Source organism: Cupressus sempervirens, chromosome 3 (genome assembly GCF_028749045.1).
Source record: "Cupressus sempervirens isolate cs-2001-9-10 chromosome 3, ASM2874904v1, whole genome shotgun sequence".
NCBI lineage: Eukaryota > Viridiplantae > Streptophyta > Pinopsida > Cupressales > Cupressaceae > Cupressus > Cupressus sempervirens.
Window position 1 is genome coordinate 197234803 of NC_143120.1, and position 23578 is coordinate 197258380.

Genomic DNA, 23578 nt, shown 5'->3' on the forward strand with positions numbered 1-23578 from the left:
TAAATTGTGATTAAAATTTCTGAGATTAAATCTCTATGATATGTAATTTATATACATGAATATTTAATGTGAAAATATTGTAATATTGTTTTATGTGTTATGTCATGAACGTTGACAATCTTTCATTTGATACATGTGTGAAGTCGCTATTGTAAGGCGACAACCTTACTAATAACTTAACCATGTTATCATGATAGACTCCATTATTGTGTTGTCCTAGAATGTGTCGGAAATCATGATACAATGATTAATATGTTGTGTTCTTGATCTATTGTCATGATATACTACATTAACTTGATGTCCCAGTAGTGCTAGAGATCATGACAACTCTTGTATTACGATACACTACATTAACTTTATGTCTCAAAGATTGTTAATAATCGTAATATTTATAATTAGGGAAACTATTGTGGTGTTTCTAAGATCAAGAATGTTATTTGATAGACTACTTTTGTTTGTCCCAGAAGAGCCACAAATCAGATAACTCATATTCTTATTAAGTGTTAAGATTGATGTTCACATTTAGTTGTGATGGGAATGCATATTTTATGAGATGATCATGCTAGCTATATCCTCCCTCACTTAGAGGGAGTGTTGAAATATAGTTTCGGTTGGATTCATATTCTCATATAAGTTATGATGATTTGATATGAATAACAATCAGCAATTGTCTATATATATGTGTGTGTAATGTGTAATAGCCACTTTTTCGGGTCTTAACTAACATCATATCATATCAAGGAAATACAATTAATACTTCATATTCTTAGAAAGATAGTTATAACGGACACGCTCATGTATGAGATTAATGGTTACAATTGGTTAAATGAAATTTTCATAACTAAAAATTGAAGACAACATCAATGAATTTAACAAGGAAGTTAAAATCTACATACTGTAGAATTCAAAACCGAAATCCGTTTACGGATGCTTCTGCAAGACCCAGTTTAGTCCATAATTATTGCTAAAGAAACAAATAGCTATACCTCTTTATCTTAATGACAAATACCATCAAATACCACTATATCATCTAGGGCATCAAATACTACTGTATCATTTAGGGTGTTAAATACCGCTATATCATTTAGGGCATCAAATATGATGGTATCATTTAGGGTGTCAAATACCACTATATCATTTAGGGCATCATATACCATTGTATCATTCATTTTCTTCCTATTGCTAACTATGGCAATAACATACGGTTAGAAGATACACTCATATTCATTATTCACATAAATGAAACACTAAAATAACAATCCATTAGATAAACCTATCTCTTGCACATAGATATACTCCATGTTCAGTTGGAAGATCAATCGATCTAACTGGTTACCAATTATATTGATGAGAAAAGTTGCTTTCATTAGAGGAAATAACTTAATTAATGATATAAATCAATCCATCACATTTTCTACTGGTATAAACATCATAAAAGTAAAATAAATGTTACCAACAAATGTTTGAATGCATAACTTATCTTTGTTTGGTGCATGTCCTGACATCTCGTGGACAGGGGAAAGATTGTTAGGGACTTAACTTCCCAACCGCAAGCCCTTGAAATATCGCCACATAATCTCATTTGTGAAAGGTCCTCCCTACCTGGAATAGACATGGAACACCTTGTGCAACTACTGAGCATCATGGCACTTAATTCTACCACTCGACTTGACAACAGGTAACATATTGGACAGACATGAGCTTCATTGAAAGTTCTTAAAGTTGAAGTAGATAAGTTATCATGTATGATAATGTAAAGTTTCTGCAAATTCTGCTTGTAAATCAGACTGATGTATAACCTATATAGTGCTGGAGATGGTCTTGATCAATTGTAGATGAGTATTATTCCTTCTTGTTGATATAGTAATTCTAGAATAAAATATAATATGCTACTAATTTAAATGAGGCAGAGAATGCTAATGAATAGACTTCTTTGTACTAATGTGTGCATTATCCATATTTCTATCTCATATATATAAGGTAACCAAAGGGCATGTCCCTTGAAGGGACATGACCTTATCTAGGTCGACCCTATAATATAACTCCCATAATTGTTGATTAGACTGTAGGAATTGGGTGCAGCACAGCCCCCCCTATAAACTGCAATGCGTCGGGTAAACTTTTTAACGTGACTGGTAGCACTGGCACGACACGCTCACTGGTACCACGGGGACGGGGGAGACCAGAACCCGTGACCACCCCCCCTGCAACAGGGAAAATTTAGCCAACCGAGCTAGGGCCCCCGCCTCTATAACTCCCATAATTGGCTCTCAATGAAGAATATGATTTGTAAAGACATTAACTTTAGTTAAGGTTATCCTTAATAACCACTGTCCCTAAAGAGATGTCGATAATGCCTATAAAGGAAGATATACATATATAAATATATTTAATGCTAGATCAGATTTGTGTGATCTGTACAATCAGATCAACATGATAATCGAAGTTAGAGTTTTAACACTCTCTCTTAACTTGATAATCATACTGAGAGATAGCATATCTAGCACCATCAATTACGATGAATAAGCATAGAATGATAACCTATATCTATTTGAATCTTCTTAGCATGTGGTATCATTGAACACATGATACTATGTCATATTACTATACCTGTGGTATGACATATCACTTATACTAGTGATAATAGTATTGCAAAGAACACAATATACAGGATAAAATCCGGAGAATAATTAAATTCTTCATTTATCCTAGTTGTGAGTCATAGGTACTAGCATTCTTATATCACAACATGATCCTAAGTTAAGATCTACCAGAACAGAGGATAAACTCCAAAGAATAATAAATTTTTTCCTTTATCCAAATTGTGACTCATAGGCATAACAATGTCCACATCACAATGTGATCTTGAACTCATTTAGATCTTATAGTAGATCTTTACTGTTTAGCACATTATCGAAGAGATCGTTATCTCTCATAATGTCTTTTATCTATGTGTTCATTATCTTAGAGATTGTCACCTCTTAGATAATGAATACAAATGGTGGAGCCCATAACAACCAATAGCCTGACAATAAAAAAGTATTTTAATAATAATTTAAAGAATACAAATGAATTACAATTCAACCATACCAAGCTTTTTCCTTAAGTGATCTATCTTCACTCGAGAGAGAGGTTTGGTAAGAATATTTGTTGTTTGATCTACAGTGCAAATGTATTCTAATTTTACAGTATTCATATCTACCATATCTCTTACATAATAGTAAGGAATTTCAATATGCTTGGACTTGTCATGAAAAATTGGATTCACAAAAATCTTGATGGAACTTTGATTATCATAACGAATAATAGTAGGATTCATGGGTTGACCATATAATCCGACAAGTAACTTTCTAAGCCAAATTGCCTCTTGAGAGACCATTGCTGCGGTAATGAATTCAGCTTTTGTGGAACTCTATGCTACTGATACCTACTTTCTGTATATCCAAGATATCATTGTTGAGTCTAACTTGAAACAACATGCTGAAGTGTTTTTCCTATTAGTAACATTTTCCAGCCCAATCTGAGTCTGTGTACCCATGTAAGTCCAAGTCAACTCTCTCATACTAGAGCCCAAGGTTAAGAGTGCCATGTAAGTATCTCATAATGTGTTTGACAAAAACTAGGTGGATCTCCTTTGGCTCACACATAAACTGACTTAATGCATTAAAAACATAGCAAATATCAGGTCTTGTATTTACCAAGTACATAAGAGGCCCAATCATCTGTCTGTAAAGATTAGAATCCATGGAGGGTGATTATGCAGTTGCTTCCTTAAGTTTGTGTAGATTAGTCTCGATTGGTGAAGATATAGGTCTTTTTTGTAATCTTTCGATTCCAAAATGTTGCGTTTACATCTATCTGATGTACTTTCCATCCCTTTGATGCTACAATAGCTAGGACTGCTCTTACAGAGGTGTATCTAGTAATTGGAGCAAAGGTTTCTTCATAATCGATTGCTCCCTTCTAAGAGAATCCGCTGGCTGCAAATTTGACTTAAAGCTACCGTCAGTAGCATGCTTGATTTTAAATATCCATTTAGAAGAAACAATAGAGTTTTCTTTCAAACCTTGGAACAATTTCCGAAACATCATTCCCAATGAAGTATTGGTATTCTTCCAAATAGCATCCTTCCAAATAGCATTTGAAATATGGATGGTTTTGATTTAGATAAATCACTCATTTTGGTCCTGGTTTGAGAGTACTAAATTTGATATAAAATCCATGATGTCACCAGTACTGGTATCCGAACATTAAGTCCAAGTACTAAATCGGACATCAAATCCATAATGGTACACGTGCTGGTATCCAGACATTATGTCCACCAAGTACTAAATCAGATATCAAATCCATGATGTCACCTGCACTAGTATTCGAATATGAAATACATGATATTCACCAAGTGCTCCAAGTACTAGTATTCGAACATTAATTGCACCAAATACTCCATTCTTGAGTCTAGAAGATTCAAACCGTGGGTTGCCACTATCTACAAATCATAAAAATATAATCACATTGATGAATTTAGCCACATATGTATACAAACAATATAGTCTATGCTATATTTACATATCAAATAAATGATCATGCAAAATATCCAAATAGCTCAATTATTGACTTAACTATATTAAAGAGCTTAGACTTTGCTATAACATAGTGAATTATCATAACAACCACAACCAATAATGTAGCCTAGGCTAAATATAGTCTTAGCTAAATACATAGCCCATTTAAAATATATGTAAAAGGAATGCTTATACATATGAATCCCCAAAGGAGGAGTTTATAATACAAAACTAGGTGAAAGTAGGCCCATATATAAACTCTCTCTTAAGTTCGAGCATCTCTAAGGTGGATTCAATCCACGTATGGAAGTTCTCAATTTATCCAAGACTATTATAAGTCACACCAAATTGAAATAATTGGGGTCCATGACACTTAATGTGATCGACTCCCTTAGTGAAGAGTTTACAAGTTTCCTATCTGCTCCCTCTGAAGTTTAGGTTAACTACTTTTGGAAGGACTTCTTCTCAATGTGAACACTGTAAGGTCCCCTCCCATTCTCTAGCCAAAGTTTACGAATAACTTCTCAAGGGGTTAGAGTCATTATCAAACCATGAGACTTTATTGTTTATGTCACTTAGCCTAAATTTATCTTAGAATTATTGGTTTAACCAGTTTTAATTCTTTAACTCAAACTCATAAATGAATAAAATGTAATATCCCTATTGATTGTCAACCTTAAACAAAGAAAAATATTTTGCTACGTCTAGAATGCACCTGGAAATGTTCGAATGCTCTTGGAAATGATTCCCTTTGACGTTGGCAGCTTCCTTTGTGCAGTTTGATACCAATCCTCCTTTTCCTGCAAGAACATTCTCAGAGGAAAAGATCAAGGGACATAGCTGAATTTAGCAATCATCATGTCACTTTCATTTTGAAGAGTAACTGCAATTTCATACAGAGTAGGAGCCAGTTTCTTGTAGTGCCCACAACAAGGAACATAGAACTCCAAAAGCACATTCTTCCTAGAATCTATGACCATTTCTTGAAGAGAATCCGCCACAACAATTTTCATAAGATCATCATTCTTTTCACTTATGGGCTTCGACTTTTGTACTCCTTTAATGTTCTGTCAGAGTACTCCTTCAACTAGGATTTCATTTCTTTTGCCTTAATATGCTCCTTAAGAAACTTTTGATCTTTTGTATCATGAATAAGAAAGGATGGCACACCCTTAGGTTTGAGACCAAAGTACTTCTAGAATTTTCTTTGCAAAGCACCTTGACTAGCCTCAAGATCAGCTAGGAGAAATTTTACACCTTTTCCTTGGTGAGACTTTGCTAGCTCTTGATATGTAGATATATATGTTTTTGCGTTGTCTCGACTAAAATTGAGAAAAAACATAGCCTTGGAATATGGAGTGTTGAAGAATTTCAACACATGAGGATGATTTGCAGAGTCCTTGGTCAAAGCTGCTACAAGAGGCATACTAGCTTCTTCAACAAACCTCTTCTTATTTTAATTTTTAATTCCTCAATATTAAAATCCTGAAAATCAGCATATCGCTTATCAACATACTGCCGAACTGTTAGTGGTTTAATGGGAAATTCCTTCAAAGAAAGTATTGGAGAATCAATTTGTGTTACCAAATTCATAATTTGAACGCAACTCCTTTGCAACAATAATGAAATTTCTGGATTTGTCACCCTCCAGTTTAGACAATACTCCTACAATGAACACTTTCTTGTCACCAATGAGACTGCCAGCCTCTTTTGCAGACTTGATTTCTTTGGATGCTGGACCAGCTTGCTTTTTCAAATATTCAACAATACCATTTGCTTCACGAGGACGATTGTAGTCCTGAATGTTTGCTCTACCTTTCTGAATGATTTTCAAAGTTGGAAAACCTCTCACTCCATGCTCACTAGCCAAGGCATTATATGATTTTTCGTTAGCATCAACCTTAGCCAAGACGATGGGTGGATCATTTTTTATTTTTTTAGTTTGACTGTCGCTTTCTCATACTCAGGTGCAAGACGCTTGCACTGCGCACACTAGGGGGCATAAAATTCGACAACGAAAGGATGCTTTGACACGTTATCGGAAAAATTGGTGGCATCCAAGGTCAAGATAAAGGACTCTCTTGCTTCTGTATCTGCAGCGTACGATATCAGGATTGTCACAAGACAGAGGATGAACATCCACCGGATCGCCCTTTCACACTTTATTCAATGATCATACCTGTCCTCTTAATTCTGTTGTGTATGCCATTGAAGATAGAAGAATGATGCTAGATATACTAAGTCTAATTGTTTAATTTGCAGAGCCTAGGTTCTTGTTCTAGAGCTTTGATACCATGTAAAGTTTCTACAAATTCTGCTTGTAAATCAGATTGATGTATAACCTATATAGTGCTTGAGATGGACTTGACCAATTGCAGATGAGGATTATTCCTTCTTGCTGATATAGTAATTCTGCAATAAAATATATTCTGCTACTAATTCGAATGAGGCAGATAATGCTAATGAACAAACTTCTTTGTACTTGTGTGTTCATTATCCACATTTCTATCTCATATATATAAGACAACCAAAGGGCATGTCCCTTGAAGGGACATGACCCTATCTAGGTCGGCTCTATAATATAACTCCCATAATCGGCGCTCAACGAAGAATATGATTTGTAAAGACATTAACTAACTTTAGTTAAGGTTATCCTTAATAACATCTATCCCTAAAGAGATGCCGATAATGCCTAGAAAGGAAGATATATATATGCTAGATCAGATCTGTGTGATCTGTACAATTAGATCAACACAATAATCGAAGTTACAATATTAACAGATAGTTCTGATTTTTGTTCTTCCTTTTTGTAGGAATTTTCTTCACCTCTTCACCGCTTTCATGGCCATCCAACCAAGGTGAGTCCTAGGTATTTAATCATTTATTGAAATCTTCCATTTGCAGTTCATGCTGCCACAGCCTATGCAGAGATGAAACTTAATTACTGTCACTAAGTTGTCTTGAGACTCAAGACTTCAATAGTTTAAACAAAAATTTGTATCATCGGAGTAAATGAAAGAACACTGTTCAAGATATGAGACACACATTGCTTGATCGATCTATATCAGTTCGCCATAGACATTCGATAAAATAATAAAGAAGTTTGACAGACGTGCTCTGATATTATTATCGGTTGGCATCATAGATATGCTTGAGGAAAATCAAGGGCATATTATAAAACAATACTTGCATTGTGGTTTTGGTATACACATGACAACAATAGAAGTATTTACCTAACTTGATTATTGCAAATCCAATCTGGTTAGTCCCGACTGGCAGGCTCCCAAGGTCTGAACAAAGATCTCTAAATAATAGCAATGTTTGGTATTACATGCTGTGATGGGAGCCGAATGGGAGAAGGTGCCGACTAGAAAGAATGAAGCCATATGGAAAGAATGAAGTCCACATGGAATGAAAGAGAAAAGATGAGGCCCCTTGGGGAAAGAGATGTCTTAGGCTTTAAGTTGTGGCCCAAGATGGCAGTTTAAAACAAGACCATCGGTTTCTTGGTTTACCGATTATAAAATACAAGGAGTGCCTAGTGTATTCGACGCCTCACATAGAGTTATAAATTTGAAATATTAAAGAGCTCCTTTGGAAAGTTTATTAAAAACAAAATATCTTTATGTATGTATATATGCACACACACACACACACACACACACATATATATATATATATATATATATATCATTTACAAAATGATGCCATCATGTTATTATTATGTTCAAGGTCGTATCTATTAAAACACGTATATTTTTACATGTGTAATTTTGGGGAGTATGATTTATTCTAACCTTATATCCTCTCGATATATGCATGTATATATTTATACATATGTTAATAGTTACGAACTATAGATATTATTTTAATATCCTGATGGCATCATATATATGCGTATCTATATAGGTGATGGTAGAAGAAAAATGGAGACGACATCACCAACCAACAAAGTTAATGGTTCTGAACATGAATTATGATAATGATAGCTATATATTTGTCTATATGTTTGACCAAGAAGTTCATGGTATTGTCCAAATTACACTCTTGCTTGTTTAGTCATTTACCCTTAGCCATGGTGATCCAAGATTCATACCTATTTGCCCAGTGATGGTGGTGCCCTTATGCTCAATTCTTTTCTGACAATGCTTTCACCCTTTTGACATGGTCCTTACAAGGAAATTCTCCATAGTTAAATCATATTACCATAACAAGTTATTAACTATAAATAATCATAACGGCTAACCACCTTTTCAATTCCCATGAATTCTTGATAAATAACCAGCTTTCCAAAATAGCTTTAAGATATCATCATAATGGTTAATTAGAATGCCAACTTCATACGAGATTATAACGATTAACTATCTTACTATTTCACATGATTGTAACTAATTTTACTTGTCAACAAACTTCACAGGATACCTCAGCGGTTATATGAATATTTCAACTGGAGCCAAAAATTGGGATGTAACATAATGAGATGCTTTATTGACATATCATAATCACTGTACTATTATCTTTGAGTAAAAAGAGTCTGAGATTACCGCCGATTGCATTATGTAAGGATACATAGTGATCGAGGTTATCAATCACAAACTCCTCGATTCACTTTAGAAACCGATACATATGTTATCGGCTAACTAACATTAGTTAAGGAAAGATCATGGTACGTAAGGCCATGACCCTTTCTGTGTCATACTGCATAAGGATCATGTCCTTACATGACATTACTTTTGGTAGTCTATATATATGAGTATTGAATCAGTTTGGTGTCAATCAACTTGGCAATATCCATATCTGCATTCAATACAAGTCATTATCGGAGATAATCTGAAAATAAAAGACTATCAGATTCTCTCTATTATTGATCCACATTCCTTAACACAGAAGAACTGTGTATGTGTGTATGTATGTCAATTCATATAGTGAACTATCATACATATATACATGCACATATGAATATAATTAATACAAACAATCATCCTTGTATTTGTCCGAAGCTGCTATGTATAAGTGCTTTTGTTGGCAAAGATTGATGTTTTATTTGTATGGATCATAATAGATGTCAACCTCATTCTTTTTGGCAAGAGTAGTGATCCATGTGGGTAGTTGACCAACATTTTTTCGTCTTTGGAATGTGGTCTATCTCATTGCACTTGCATTTGAAGTTTCTACGTATGCGTTATCCTCCTATGATCACTTGGCCTGTGACTGGTATTTAAGGGCTTGTGACTTGCAACTACGTAGTCCTGTGGCGAGGTGGCGAGCCTATGAGTTGCACTTGGGTTTCCTCTGCTTGTCTAATTGTGGCGACTTCCTCTGGATGGTGTATTAGTATTGGATTACTCCAAGCGATAGTTTGGATCTATAGTTGAATGATCAAGATGTCCCACTCATTTTATTTATAGTGATTGGTTTTACTTTTAGAGTGCAACCATTTTGTGTTTTGAGGCTTGCATTTACTTGTCTATCATTACTTTAGTCTACATACATTTGCAGATCGTGTTTATAGTTGCAAGTTTATGCCTATTCTCCTGGGTGGTGCTTGGCATCTAAGGGTAGTGCTTGGCGCTTAGCCTATTGTGCTAGAAGCCCGATATCTTTTGTGGCATTGAATTCATCCATTTTCTAGCAGGAACATATATTGCTATCAAATTTAGTTTTTGAAGTTGTGGCTGTATGCCTAAAATGTGAGCACACTTCTATGAGTCATTAGATCCAAGATTGCTCAAGAATGAGGTCTCGAATGGTGGCTCATAGCTCTCTATTCATGGAGTGCAAGGTTTTGTAATGGAGGTCCTTAGTTTCACCTAGTTTGTGCCCATGCAAGTACACCATAAAACGATAGATTCAAAGATCAAAATATGCATGCAAATAAAGATGCAAGCTAGTCTAAATGATAACAATGCAAAACAATGCAAGAAAGGAAATCTAATCTATGAAAGGAAATAACGATGCAAGATCTAATTTATGAAAGCAAACATGGATCTAAGCTTACATGAAAATGCAAGGATGGATCATGATGATGGAAGCCGTGGATGCATGAGAGAAGAAGACAAGAAGATAGCAGTTCTCCACAAAAAGCTTTAATGCTCAAACTCCTCCAAAAATCGCTCTCCAAACTTGCAGCATAACAATAGCATAATCGTGGATGTCAAAAATGAGGAGAGGGCTCTCCTTTATAAAGAAGAATGGACGATTAAGATTAAGAGGCAATAAGATTTAATCAAGGGTGGAGAAAGAATGATCCGTGTGAGACAAAATTCCACCTATGAGAAAAGAGAAGGAAAATTAAATTGAATCCCACTTACAAATATGTGCATTTAAGTGTAGAGAAAAAAAGAATTTATTTAATTTCCTTTTTCAGGTGTGATTTTATTTAATTAAAATAGAGCAAGTTCTTTTAATTAAATAGGAAATATTTAATTAAATTAAAAGAGGGGTTTTCCTCTTAATTGATTAAATGCGTATTAATTATTTAATTAAAAGAGAGGCCTTTTTTTAATTAAACAAGACTTACGATAATATGATCAAATCTTAGGAAATGTTGAAATAATTGAATTAGTTACAATTTGATCAAAGAAATTGATTTGAATTGATTTAATAAAATATTGCAAAACACCGATTCAAGAAGTTCGATAAATTGAATAATGGGGGCCCATAGTCTAGGCGACGATTTTAGGGTGCATACAGTGGCTTCTATTGTTTGACTAGGCCATTATTCTCTCATCCATCTGTGTTCCACATGTGATTACTACAAAGGCTAAAGGACATGTTCTCAAACTCAATGACTTACACATCATAGACTTGTATCATGATTTCTCCATGAATTTCATTTTTACTACAGATTTGTATTTAAGGGTATTTTAATTGTCCGCATAAAGATTTGTGGTCTTTTCTTGCACTATGTTGAGCAAACTCATTCAGCATAGCAACTCTTGCATTGACAACTTCATTTCCTCGATAGATTGATATACAATAGATGCGATATTTGCAGCTTGTGACAAGGGCCATATGCTTTGCATTGAAAGCTTCTATTGACAATTTTAATAATGCTGAAATCACTTGTGCTCGGTATTGTGATTCTGTTTGTGGGGCTGTGTGTTGCGTGTTTCCTTGCAAGGTCCATGGTCGACATATATAATTTTTTTTTTCAGTTGTCATCTTTGTAAACATCACATGGTCGAGCCCACAATTTCTTTTGTGGAGACATTGAACATTAGCTGCTCTTCGCCATGCCTTATAGTGGACTGAGATTAGGCAAATTTTGGTTTGGCTTCAAATATTGTAGTAGGCCTTTTAGAGGACTTGATCTCAGTTGTTAGATTGAGAGAAGCTCATAGACACAATTTATACTTGGCAATGCTAATGGGTTTGAGGTTTAGTCTATCTCCTATGACTCTTACTCGTCACATATGTTGTGCAATGCTGCTAATGATTAGGACTTGCAAGAAAGTAATAATCATCTAGTATTTATAATCGTAAAGTGCGACCAAATGAGAGTCTATAGCATCTAGAAGAGTCTGTAGTGAGAAACTTCTATCATCACTAGGAGCTTTGATTACTGTTTGAGGTTATGGGATCACAAATTAATGAAAAGACCTGTAATGCTTGGATCAATTAGTTTAGATGGAGCAGTTTGGAAGCTTAAATTCCATCCTTCATTATAAATTTGGTTTTGGCTGCATAAATGCACAATGGGTTTATAGTTTTCAGGCTCACAATTGATAGTATGCAAATTGTTGAAAATGAATCACTGGGATATGGTGATTTATCCAAGATGAGTGGATTGGGCTAGAAGAGCACTAGCAACATGGTGGAGATTCCAAGTTTTACAAATCGTTCATCTATAATTGTTGGGTAATGTGATAATTAATGTATTCCCATGAATGATTGTGTGATTGGGAAAACTCTTAGTGACCATCCAATTAGGTATTACACATCAAACAAAAATACAATCACTGGTTGCTACTTGCTCATTTTATACGACAAAGGACTTCATATTTGGAAACTCAAAATTCCTATATGAGATGCAATGTCTACATTAGTATATAGTCCCATGTAGTTGATCATACATACAATTATCATGTGCTGAAGTTGAATCTGTAGTTGCATGAGATTTTGGTTTTAATTGAGAATTTCCAACTGTATGGGTACTTTGTTCAGTTAAGGAGGCTTTGATGTAGCAAAGCCAGGGATAAATCCACAGTTTTTTTGTACATTTGTGTATGGGAGACTTCTATTGTTAACAATGTTGTGATCATGTGCCAAATGATGATAGTCTCCTGGTTCAAATGTCTTCCTTGATTGGGACGATGCAAATAGGGTATGCTTCTACAATTGAGGGAACAATTAGAAGGTTTTCTCTAGTAGACATTGGAGGATCTTGGTCATATTGATTTAGAGGGAGTAGACCATGTTGAGATGGTTTCTCTAGGGATCAGGAAACTGAAGCACTTAGAGGACTAGGATTCATGGGATGTTCCATGTATGTAGGTTGACAGGGCTTTGTGCGAACACTTAGGTCGTGATATGCCTGGATAGATGGATACTTATTGAGGTTGGGATTCACCAAGAGTGATGCAAAACCGAACCTTGTAATCATGATACGTCAAAGCATGTGAAGATCAAATATATCTAAATTAGAGATATGGGAAAGGAATGCTGTTTAGTTGAGGTACATTATCACTGATGATCGGATGACCAATATTCTCACAAGCCCCTTGCCAAAGTAAAGTTTATGCATTTTTGGGACAAGCTTGGTATTTCGGAAGATGAAGCCCTTGTTGAGAGTGATGCAGAGAGCATAGAAAAAGTGTGCTTTATGAGCCTTCCACAAATTTCAAAGTTATAGAACCAACTCCACTCCAGCACTTCTTAATCCTTACTTTGTTCATAGACCTAATAGGCCAAATTAGGCTTGGATTACAAAAAAAGGTACCCAAGAATGGGTACATAGAATTAATCCCAAACTTAAGATATATTATTCCACTCAATGCTTAGGTAGGTATTCACATTTATAATCTTTTCCAACCATTGAAATGAATGCAAGAATGTTGCATCTTTTAAGAACAATTTCTCAACTAGGGAAGAATTTAAAGCCCTTATTCAGTCATTAATAACTCTCATAGATGAAATAATTAAACCAATCCTTTTGTGAGATTCAATAACATCGAGTTACCAATATTTTCTCCAAGTCATAGCCAAATCCAAGCAAGGAAATAAAAGTTATTGCAATCTCCTCATAACTGTTTATATTATGACAGAATCTGATTAATCTTCACTAAAATAGCCATAACTTCTTCCAAACATAATCAAAATTGTCCAAACCAAAACCAAATCAAAGATAACTCATATACCTTTCTGAAAATATAAGTTTCAGGTCTGAATCATTCACAATGATTTCGCATCAACCAAAACATCAGAGAAATTGCAGGAAAAAATAACTAGAAAACTGAAATATACAATATCAAAATAAGTTTTCTTCCATACCAAATCTTTCTTCGAACTTCTCCAACTTAAAATTTCGACCAAATATATATAATTTGGAATCACATTAAACTCTCCAACCAACCTGCAACTACCCATTAACATCTTTGAACGAACTTTTAAAAAGTCGTCACCAAGTTGTAAAAGTTGTCATTACAATTTTGGCAACTTTGGAACAACTTTTACTATTATTATCCAAATGACTTCAAACATTCTATAAATCCTTGAAATATGATTAAAATGACTTTAAGACTTAAATTATATCAGTTCCACTCTATTTTTATACATTTGAGTGGTTTTACCACGCTTGAATAGGTACCCTATACCGGAGAGGGAGCTTTTTACTTCTAGAGATGTGCTTTAATGCATTCTTTTGTGTGTGAGAGAAGTTTGAGGTGCAAGTTTTTATTAATGAGTTCTTCTCTGTGAGGGAGAAGTTTGAGGAGCAATCCCTTATAAATAAATTCTTCTCAGTGAGGGAGAAGTTTGAGGTGCAATCTTTTGTTAATGCATTCTTTGTGAGAGATAAGTTTGATGTGAAAACCTTTTTCCACCCTTTGGGAGTAGTCATGGTTGATCCACACTCTAGTAGTGTCCATGGTGGATGTCATGTGAGAGCCTCCATGATTTAGCACCTGTGTTTATTCAACCCTCTACTAATAGCCATGGTGAATGTTATGATGAGATAATAACATCATTCTGTAATGGGTAATTGTGCTCATTTGCATTTCCATACATGGGAGTATTCATAATGAATCCACCCTTTGGGAGGGGTCATGGTGGATGTCATGTAAGAGAATCCGTGACTTTGCACTTGTGTTCATTTTCCTGCTGGGAGTAGCCATGGTGAACCTCATGATGAGATGACGACATTATGTTGAGTGATTCCATGGAGAGAACTTGTGTTCGTTTGCGTTTCCATTCACGGGAGTAGCAATGTTGGATATCACTACACAACTCAGATGTCGATAAGGATTCCTCCCTGGCTAACAAAGAATGTTAATGTTATTGTAGTTGTCATTGGATTTTTTTAGGATGACATAGGTAACAATAGGGTTGTGATAATATAATTATAGTATTGATAATATAATATTATATTTGTAAATAATTATCGGGGTAATATATTATATTGATAATATAATTATTATATTTATTGTGATAATATTAATATATTATTTATACAATTAATTAATATAATTAAATATATGAAACATCTAATGAATGGGGCCATGCGTGAAGAGTTGTAACACTTGGTGAAGGGGCACCATCGATAGGTGTAAAGATTGATTAAATCATCCTCTGTTGTAGATGGAAATACATACATTACTATAGGAGATCAAATAATAAGTTAATTTCCAGTGCTTGGGGGAGACAATCGTATATTGTTTGTCTGTGGTTGGGAGGGCAGATCATTGCCCATGGTTAAACGAGCACCAAAATCAACACCAAAGAAACCAAAATGGGAATTAATATGATCATGAAACAATAATTTATTTTATGTTGCTAAAAAAGGATAAATTGGCAAATTTTATGGCTTTTTATAAGTTTGACTCCTACAAGTATGAGGGATCAATAAGGGCTGATTTTGACCTATAAGCACATTACAACAAATTTCACTTTTAGATGTTAGCTAGCATTCACAAATTAGTTATGGTAACATCAGCTTGGAGTCCATAGAGGGTTGAAAATAACTACAGCCTTGAGCTGCATTTCCTTTGCACATGGATTTTGACTGATTTAACGAGAACAAGGAAATTATGAACCCCTTAAGTTTTTGATGGGAGAATATATGTACAATTAGATATTGAAAATTCTTTAAGACAAATAATATATTAGAATATTTTGAGGAGGCCTAATTTTCAAAAAAAATTGGGCATAGTTTCCAGTTCAGGTTCAGGTTTGAAGAACCAGTTTCCTTGTATGAAAAAATTTTGAATTAGGCTTTGGGTTTCTTAGTACACAAACATGTGACAATCATATAAATATGCAGCCTATAAGAATGAATTAAGATTAGAATGGCACATATTATCATAAGAGCAAAAAAAACACTGTAAACTTGTAATCATAGAATCATATCTATTATCAAGACCAAAATATTAAAATATTATCAAGTTCAAGCATTATTGTTTTCACTTTCAACAATTAGAACTTTATACTAAGTTTTAATCATCTATTGGATTATCTAAATTATCATCGTCGTCATCTTCTTCTTCTTCATTGAAAGCATTAGTTGATACACAAACAATGCCAATGTCAATGGGATCAACTGCACTAATAAAATTCCTGCTTTCCAAGTTGGCAAACACTTATTGCTTTTTCGTTGTACAAAGAGCTTTGTAATTTGTAGTTAACATCCTACTTGAAAAATGTTATATAAGTAGCTTGCAATTCTCTTTACGTATTGAAGATGTTTAATGTTTATAATATGATTTATCATTTAGAAAGATTCCAATTAATCGGACAGGGGTCATTATGAACAATTAGATATAGAAATTTCACCGGAAGAAATATTTAGGGCTAGTTTAATTTGATGTAATAAATATGTTAACTTCAGGAATTTTTGTTTTGTAATGTTAAAGATCTTTATTCAAATTCCGTAATAATCATTTTCTGCACTTAATTATAGAATATTTCTCAGTGGAACTGTACCTAGTTCTTACTCGGTCTACTTGGGTTTTCCCTAGTTCAACTATGGTTTGGCCTGGAGGAATCAACCTGCCTTGGTTTGAATCCAAATGGAACCCAAAAAAGGACTGGGATTGGGATCAAGGTTTGGTTCAAAATTCTCTTGGTCTGAAGGGCCAGGGGGAGAATTGAGTAACTAAGATTTTGGACAAGCAAAAGAGTTAAGTTCCATCCTTGGCAGATTAAGGTCTTCAGAACAACACCAAGTTGCAATAGTGTTAAATGTGATTAAATTTATCTTAGAGTGGAACTATGAATATGATAGTCTAAATCGATCTCAATATTAAGATCTGAATATGATAGTCTTAATCAATCTCAATTGTATGTGAAGTAGATTCAATATTTACAAATACTGAAAGTCAAAGTGTAATTACAGAACTCAAAGTAAGGCAAAGCATTTATGATTTCATTGCTCACTTGCGTGACCGAGTATGAACATATATATGGGTTTGAATAGACTGTGTCTTAGTTGGATGTGTCCCCTCGAGACACATCTCTTTCCTAATAGCGATTTGTTTATACAAACTAAGCAATTACCAATTGGCATCAATTGTGATTAGTTTGAACTTAATCAAACTCTACACAAAGTTGCCGTATCGTCAAGGGAGTTTAATAAGACTTTGATTGGATTGCATATATGCAAATAAGTTGATCATGATCATGGCTCGATCAATATATCAACATGAAATATCATGGAATAAATCTGTATAAACAGATAGATTATATACTAGGATAAAATCACAGATTTAGTGGATGACAAAATAATTGATTTGTATTCTAATATATATGTGTATGTATTAATATAGGCAAAGTTATATTGGTATGTATACATGTATGATATGTGCAGATCAAGATAGATTATATTGTCATGCAATTTATTTGAACAAAGCTATTTTTTCAACATTTCCTCTTAGCTAGGGAAGATAAAGAATCTAACTAAGTATATATCTCACAATAAGCTCATCTATTCTGAAAGATAATATCACCAAACTTGTGATATCGAAGGATATAATTTGCTCAAGAATATCAAGTCACATGACATTCTTCTTATATATATCCATGTTGTGGTATGTGCACTAACATCACGTCTAATGATGTCTACCACAACAAATGATGGCATATTTGTGGATATTATGTGACTTAATATATACCACGATTATCTCATAAAGAACATAATGATCTGCAACATATCAAGTCTCATGATGTCGACCAAAATGTCCAAGAGATACTAACTATCATGACATGTCCACGAATATCAAGTCACATGATATTCATCATGATGGAGAACTAAACATTGTAAAGTTGTTAGCTAACAATGTTAAATACAAGTGTATATTATCTGAACGATCATCATCTTTTAATAACATACATAGTAGGGCCCATGAAATCATGGAGTCACATATGACAAAGGAGTTTACATATAGTCACCATAGATTTTCTCACGTGGTGTTGTCATGGCGTCACACACATGACGTCCACCATGAACCATGTTAGAGGGCAAATCCATCATAACTACTCCTAGAGAGTGGAACAAGGCTTTCACTTTAAGCTTCTCTCTCATAGACATGAATTCAATAAAGTACATCTCAAGGAACGACGGATGCTAAAACTTCCTTGTAGCCAGGGCTTCGTTCTCCGCAATTTCTAAGCTAGTCTCAAAATGCACAAAATTTATTTTGGTAGGAGACTTGGTGAGAATATCAGCCGTTCCTTGTTCAGTAATAATGTACCTTGTCTAGAACACATCTCCACAATCTACTACCTTTGAAACACTATGATCAAAGTCATCAAAGATCCACTTGGTAGGTCTTCTAGCAACTCCCTCTGTTTTTATCACAACATTATTCATGGCAACAATTTTTCGTACACATATACTTGTCCGATTCCATAGTAACATGAGTGAATGTAATAAGCTTTGGATTTATCCCTCGGCTTGGTGATACTTACCATTCATGATAATGTGGCTTCTATCTGAAGCTCCACGTATATGGATCAATCTCTTGACCTTCTCGTCCAAGGTTTCCTTTAATAAAGTATCAGACTCCCTTTGAATCTGATGTCCATCTTCAATTCAGCTTCATAGCTTGCAGTATCAAAATTCATTCCCTTGAATGCAATTTCTTATGCTTCTTGATCCATCCTGGAGACATTTGAAATAGTTGATAAAACTAAACTATCTCGAAGGGAAATGTTAATCATCGAAGCATACAAGATTTGTTGCCCCGATGTTAGAGCATGAACTAATGAACATTATTCAAGAGTATGAAATACTTATCTCTTATGTTGGCACATCATAGAGCTAGTCTAAAGCTGGGTCACAAGACTGTAGTGAGATTCTTTTCTTTGCTATCTTGCTGGTTCTAAACAAAGCGCCAAGATCGTCACAAACATGTCTTGTATATCCATATCTGCTCCTTTTTGATTGCTATGGTTTATTTGGTACTAGAGAAGTTATCTGGACATGATCTTCTCCCTCTAAACCAATATAATCCTTGATAGTCAATTAAAGCAGTTCCTCCAGCTGCTCCCTGATAAGAGGTATCCATCTATCATGACTTAGGTGGTAGCATCATGGTCCATGTTGGGAAGTCAATTTAAGGAGGTCCCCTATGTGCTTGCTCAGATATTGAGATAATGTAGTTCAATTCTGAAACTTCAAGTACAACAATTACTGCAGATATCTTTACAAATATTCTCACAGTATTGCAGATCTCTTTTACAAATATTCTCATAGTACAACAATGACTGCAGATATCTTTACAAATATTCGCATAGTACAAAAATGACTGCAGATATCTTTACAAATATTCTCACAGTACTGCACATCTTTTTACAAAGATTCTCATAGTACAACAATGACTGCAGATTTCTTTATACATCATCTGCTTCACAGGCTTAAAGCTCTCCCCTTATTGTTCTGCTGCATAAGGTGAAGTTTCCAATATTTAAATGGTGGAGATATAATGAATAAGAATATTTTTTCAGATATGAATACGCATCCTTGCAATAATAAGGTTATTGTTTCTGATCTTATGTTAAACCCCTGCAGCTATGGTGCTGTCTCTGATTGACAACTTTACAACAGGATTGTGCCAATTTAACAAGTGCTTAACTAAGAAGATCGACTGGGATTAAGGAGAAATAATTTGTAGTCTCATGTTGCTGAAGGTACTTGATGGACGTGAACTCTTGCGGATGCTTGTTGTATGATCTCAATCCTGAGACATTATTCTCATAAGTACAAGCAAATGATATGAGTCCAATACCTCCATGCTGATTGATTTTCCACTTATATGGTTGTCGTTAGGATGGCCGCATATTAAGGTATAGTTGGCTTATTGATCATGTTAGATCTCATACCCAATCACTAGGAGGAGTCACATGTATTCCTTATGCTTTAGAATTGTTGATAAACTCACCCAATTGCTCACTTAGAGCCACTGTCTTCTTCGCAGACTGTAAAAGAAGTATCTTGGTCAACATTTCTCCTACAATACTCAACACAATGATATCAGTTTAATTTGTTTCCTTCTTGTGATGCAAACTGTTATATCTAATCTTCAGCAAGAAAAGAATATAGGTAGAGCAACACTCTCCAAAAATTTCAATAACTCCCAGATGGCTGCATTCAGATTGAATTCAACTTAGACTGCTGTATTGAATGCATTTGACGATCCGTTGCGGTTGAAACTAATGGCATAGGAGACAGATTTAATTGAGACAGACCATGATCCAAGAGATGTGCATTCACATGGGATTCCTTGGTCACAATATGAATACATTCTGAATTATTGGAAAATTTCTAATTGTCTCTTTCTCAAGTTTATTTATTCACTGGCTGTATATCTTATCGGTCTCCTGTGTCTATTTGACTCCACTGTTGTAACTACATCAATCCTGTGGCTGCTGAGTATATTCTCGCTGCCCATTTGCTAAGACAGGTATTTCCTTCTCTTCCAATTGTTATCCACCCATGCAATTATTGTATTACCAATAGATACTGATTATAGTCTTTTTGAGCCAACACCAATAGTTTTAATTCTAATATAATTTTGTTTGGATTATTTCTCCATCCCTTCATTGCGGGTCACCTTCCTTCATTTGGCTGATGGAGTCGGCTCTATCCAATGGAGCATGAGCACATAGAAATGGTGCTCAGTTGGCAGACAGGTTGATCTTCAATCATCTTAATTTCCATGAACATATGATTCAGAATTTATTGTTGCTGGCAAATACTTCGATTTGCTGTTTGATAGAAACACAGTGGTGTCATATTGACTTTATTCTTCCCATTCCCGTCTCTTTTCTTCATTTCTACCATTTTATTATAGTAATCTCCTGTCAAATTTCAATCAATGACTAGCTTGCTGGTTTTCATGACTGTATTCTCCATTTTACATGCAACCATACACAAGTAAAATCTGACATCCATCTATTCACTTGTTTGGTTTGGATAAGCTATCAATTTAATGATACATATACCGCTGATTATAGTCCTTAACACTAATGTATACTCCTTTGTTTGGTATGCCCATCTGAACTATGCAGATCAAAATCTGCACGTGTCCGCACTCTAATCCCCATATTATTATTTTCTTTTTTTCTTCTGATCTTTTTTTATATCTATCTGTCATTGCAAATGGGTAATTATTCTTCGCACAAGGAATTTTGGACTTCCCTATTTGATTCAGTTGGGAGGGTCGGAATTTGACCACCCTATTCTGGAATGCACAAGTTCTCAGAATACAGATAATATTATCTGTGTACTGTGATAATTCATGCAAAGGCCAGTGTGCCCCAGAAAGGAATTTTAGTCTTGCCTGCTTAGACATTCTGTTGAATTTGAAAGTCTGTTTGTCGAAAAATGATACTCTCTACGGTCATTATCATTATCACTTAAGGATGGTTCAAATGAAATCCGTGTCAAGTTGTTCCAAAGATTATGTGCATGCAGATATTTTAAATTTATAACATGAAGTTTATCGGCGAGTCATTCAGTTGTGATCTTGAAGCAGACTGATAAAATCCAGATTATAATTCCAAAATAGAATTAATATTCTCAAGTAATCTGAACTCTGAAATCTAATCGGATCTTCCTTAACCTGCTCTGATACTATGTTAACTGTGATTAAATTTATCTCAGATTGGAACTATGAATGTTTTTTTGTTTTCAGAATTGAATGAGTAGTGACATTACTGATCTCTGATTTGATGTTTGCAGATTCCTATCTAAAGATGATTGTCTCGATCAATCTCAATTGTATGTGAAGTAGATTCAATATTTACAAATACTGAAAGTCAGAGTGTAATTGCAGAACACAAAGGCAGAGCATTTATGAATTTCGATGCTCTTTTGTCTGGCCGAGTATGAGCATATATATGGGTTTGAATAGACCATGTCTTGGGTGGACCCATCTCCTCAAAGAGGAGACATGTCTACTCATTACATGTCTCTTCCCTAACAGGAATTTGTTGATACAAACTAACTGATGACCAATTGGTGTCAGTTATGATTAGTTTGAACTTGATCAAACTCTACACAAAGTTTCCAATCTTAAAGGGAATTTAATCAGACTTCGATCTGATTACATATATGCAAATAAGCCAATCATGATCATGGCTCGATCAATATAGGAACATGAGATATTAAGGAATAAATCTGTATAAACAGATGGATTATATACTTGGATAAAATAACAGATTTAGTGGATGACAAAATAAGTGCTGTATTCTAATATATATGTGTATGTATTAATATAGGCTAACTTATATTGGTATGTATGCAGGTATGATATGTGCAGATCAAGGTAGATTATATTGTCATCCAGTTTATCTGAACAAAATTATTTCTTCAACAAATAGGAACAGGACTTAATTTCTACGCTTTTCCCAATATAATGAGCTTTTGTAAAATGCATTCTCACTAAGGCTCCAAAATGCAAACCACAGGAAGTTAATAGTTGAAACCTGCATAACATTCTCTTCACATATTCACCTAACATCACTACAAGCAAATGCATGCACAAAAGGAAAGCATTAAGATCTTCCTGAGCTCTGAGTATTTTCATATTCTACACAAACCTTTCAAGGCCAATAGAGCGTTTGGTCCTTGGATAGAGAGATCAATGTGAAATTAATTATTGATAGAAAAATATCTGATGTTGAGCAAGAACTATTTAATAAAATTCTCACTTCTGTCTTTTCTATTATTTCTTTTGTTAAGTAAGTATCAGCTTTGTCGAGATCATACTTCTCAGACTCGCTGCGAGTCACGTGAGTCACGCGAGTCAGTGAGTCAGGTCACCCTTGGCGGGCCAAAACAATCTGTGACCTTGACCCTCAGAGTCTTGATGGCTGACTTGCCTGACTTGCCTGGGTGACTCGGCTGACTCTTCTGACTCTTCTGACTCACCTTGTTTTTAATTTTAGTTTTTAAAAATTTCTTAATACATATAAAATTTACTTTTGTACTTACGTAATTGATTTATGTTTATGTATGTGATAAAATTACCTTCTATTTCATGATGCTATTGTGTCTTTGAGCTTTATTCAATAATGGGTGCATGGAATGGTCTTTGAATCCTAAAAAATCTCTTTATTTCAAGGGTTTTGTTGCTTCGCTGTATCATGGCCGAGTCTGAGCCAGTTCACGAGTCGAGTTACCCTTGCTGAGTTAGAGCCGGGTCCGAGTCTGGGAGCTTTAGTCTAGATTCCAATATTGCGTGGGAGTCATTTGAGTTTGACCAAGAGCATGTACAGTCAATTTGAAATAAATTGGGTCAGTTATCCTTTATTATTCCATGTACATTTCATAGTATAATTTTATTTACAGAGTATAAGCA

At 34.7% G+C, this 23578-nt stretch overlaps 1 protein-coding gene and 2 pseudogenes across 2 annotated transcripts in view; 2 read left to right on the plus strand and 1 right to left on the minus strand.

Annotated features, from left to right (window-relative positions):
- Positions 1-23578, plus strand: part of CPSF100 (cleavage and polyadenylation specificity factor 100) — a 257061-nt gene that overhangs the window by 64895 nt on the left and 168588 nt on the right. The gene's annotated exons all lie outside the window — the stretch shown is intronic.
- LOC149565498 (protein disulfide-isomerase pseudogene) lies at positions 5390-11691 on the minus strand (annotated as a pseudogene).
- On the plus strand, positions 11742-12627 carry LOC149565499 (uncharacterized; annotated as a pseudogene).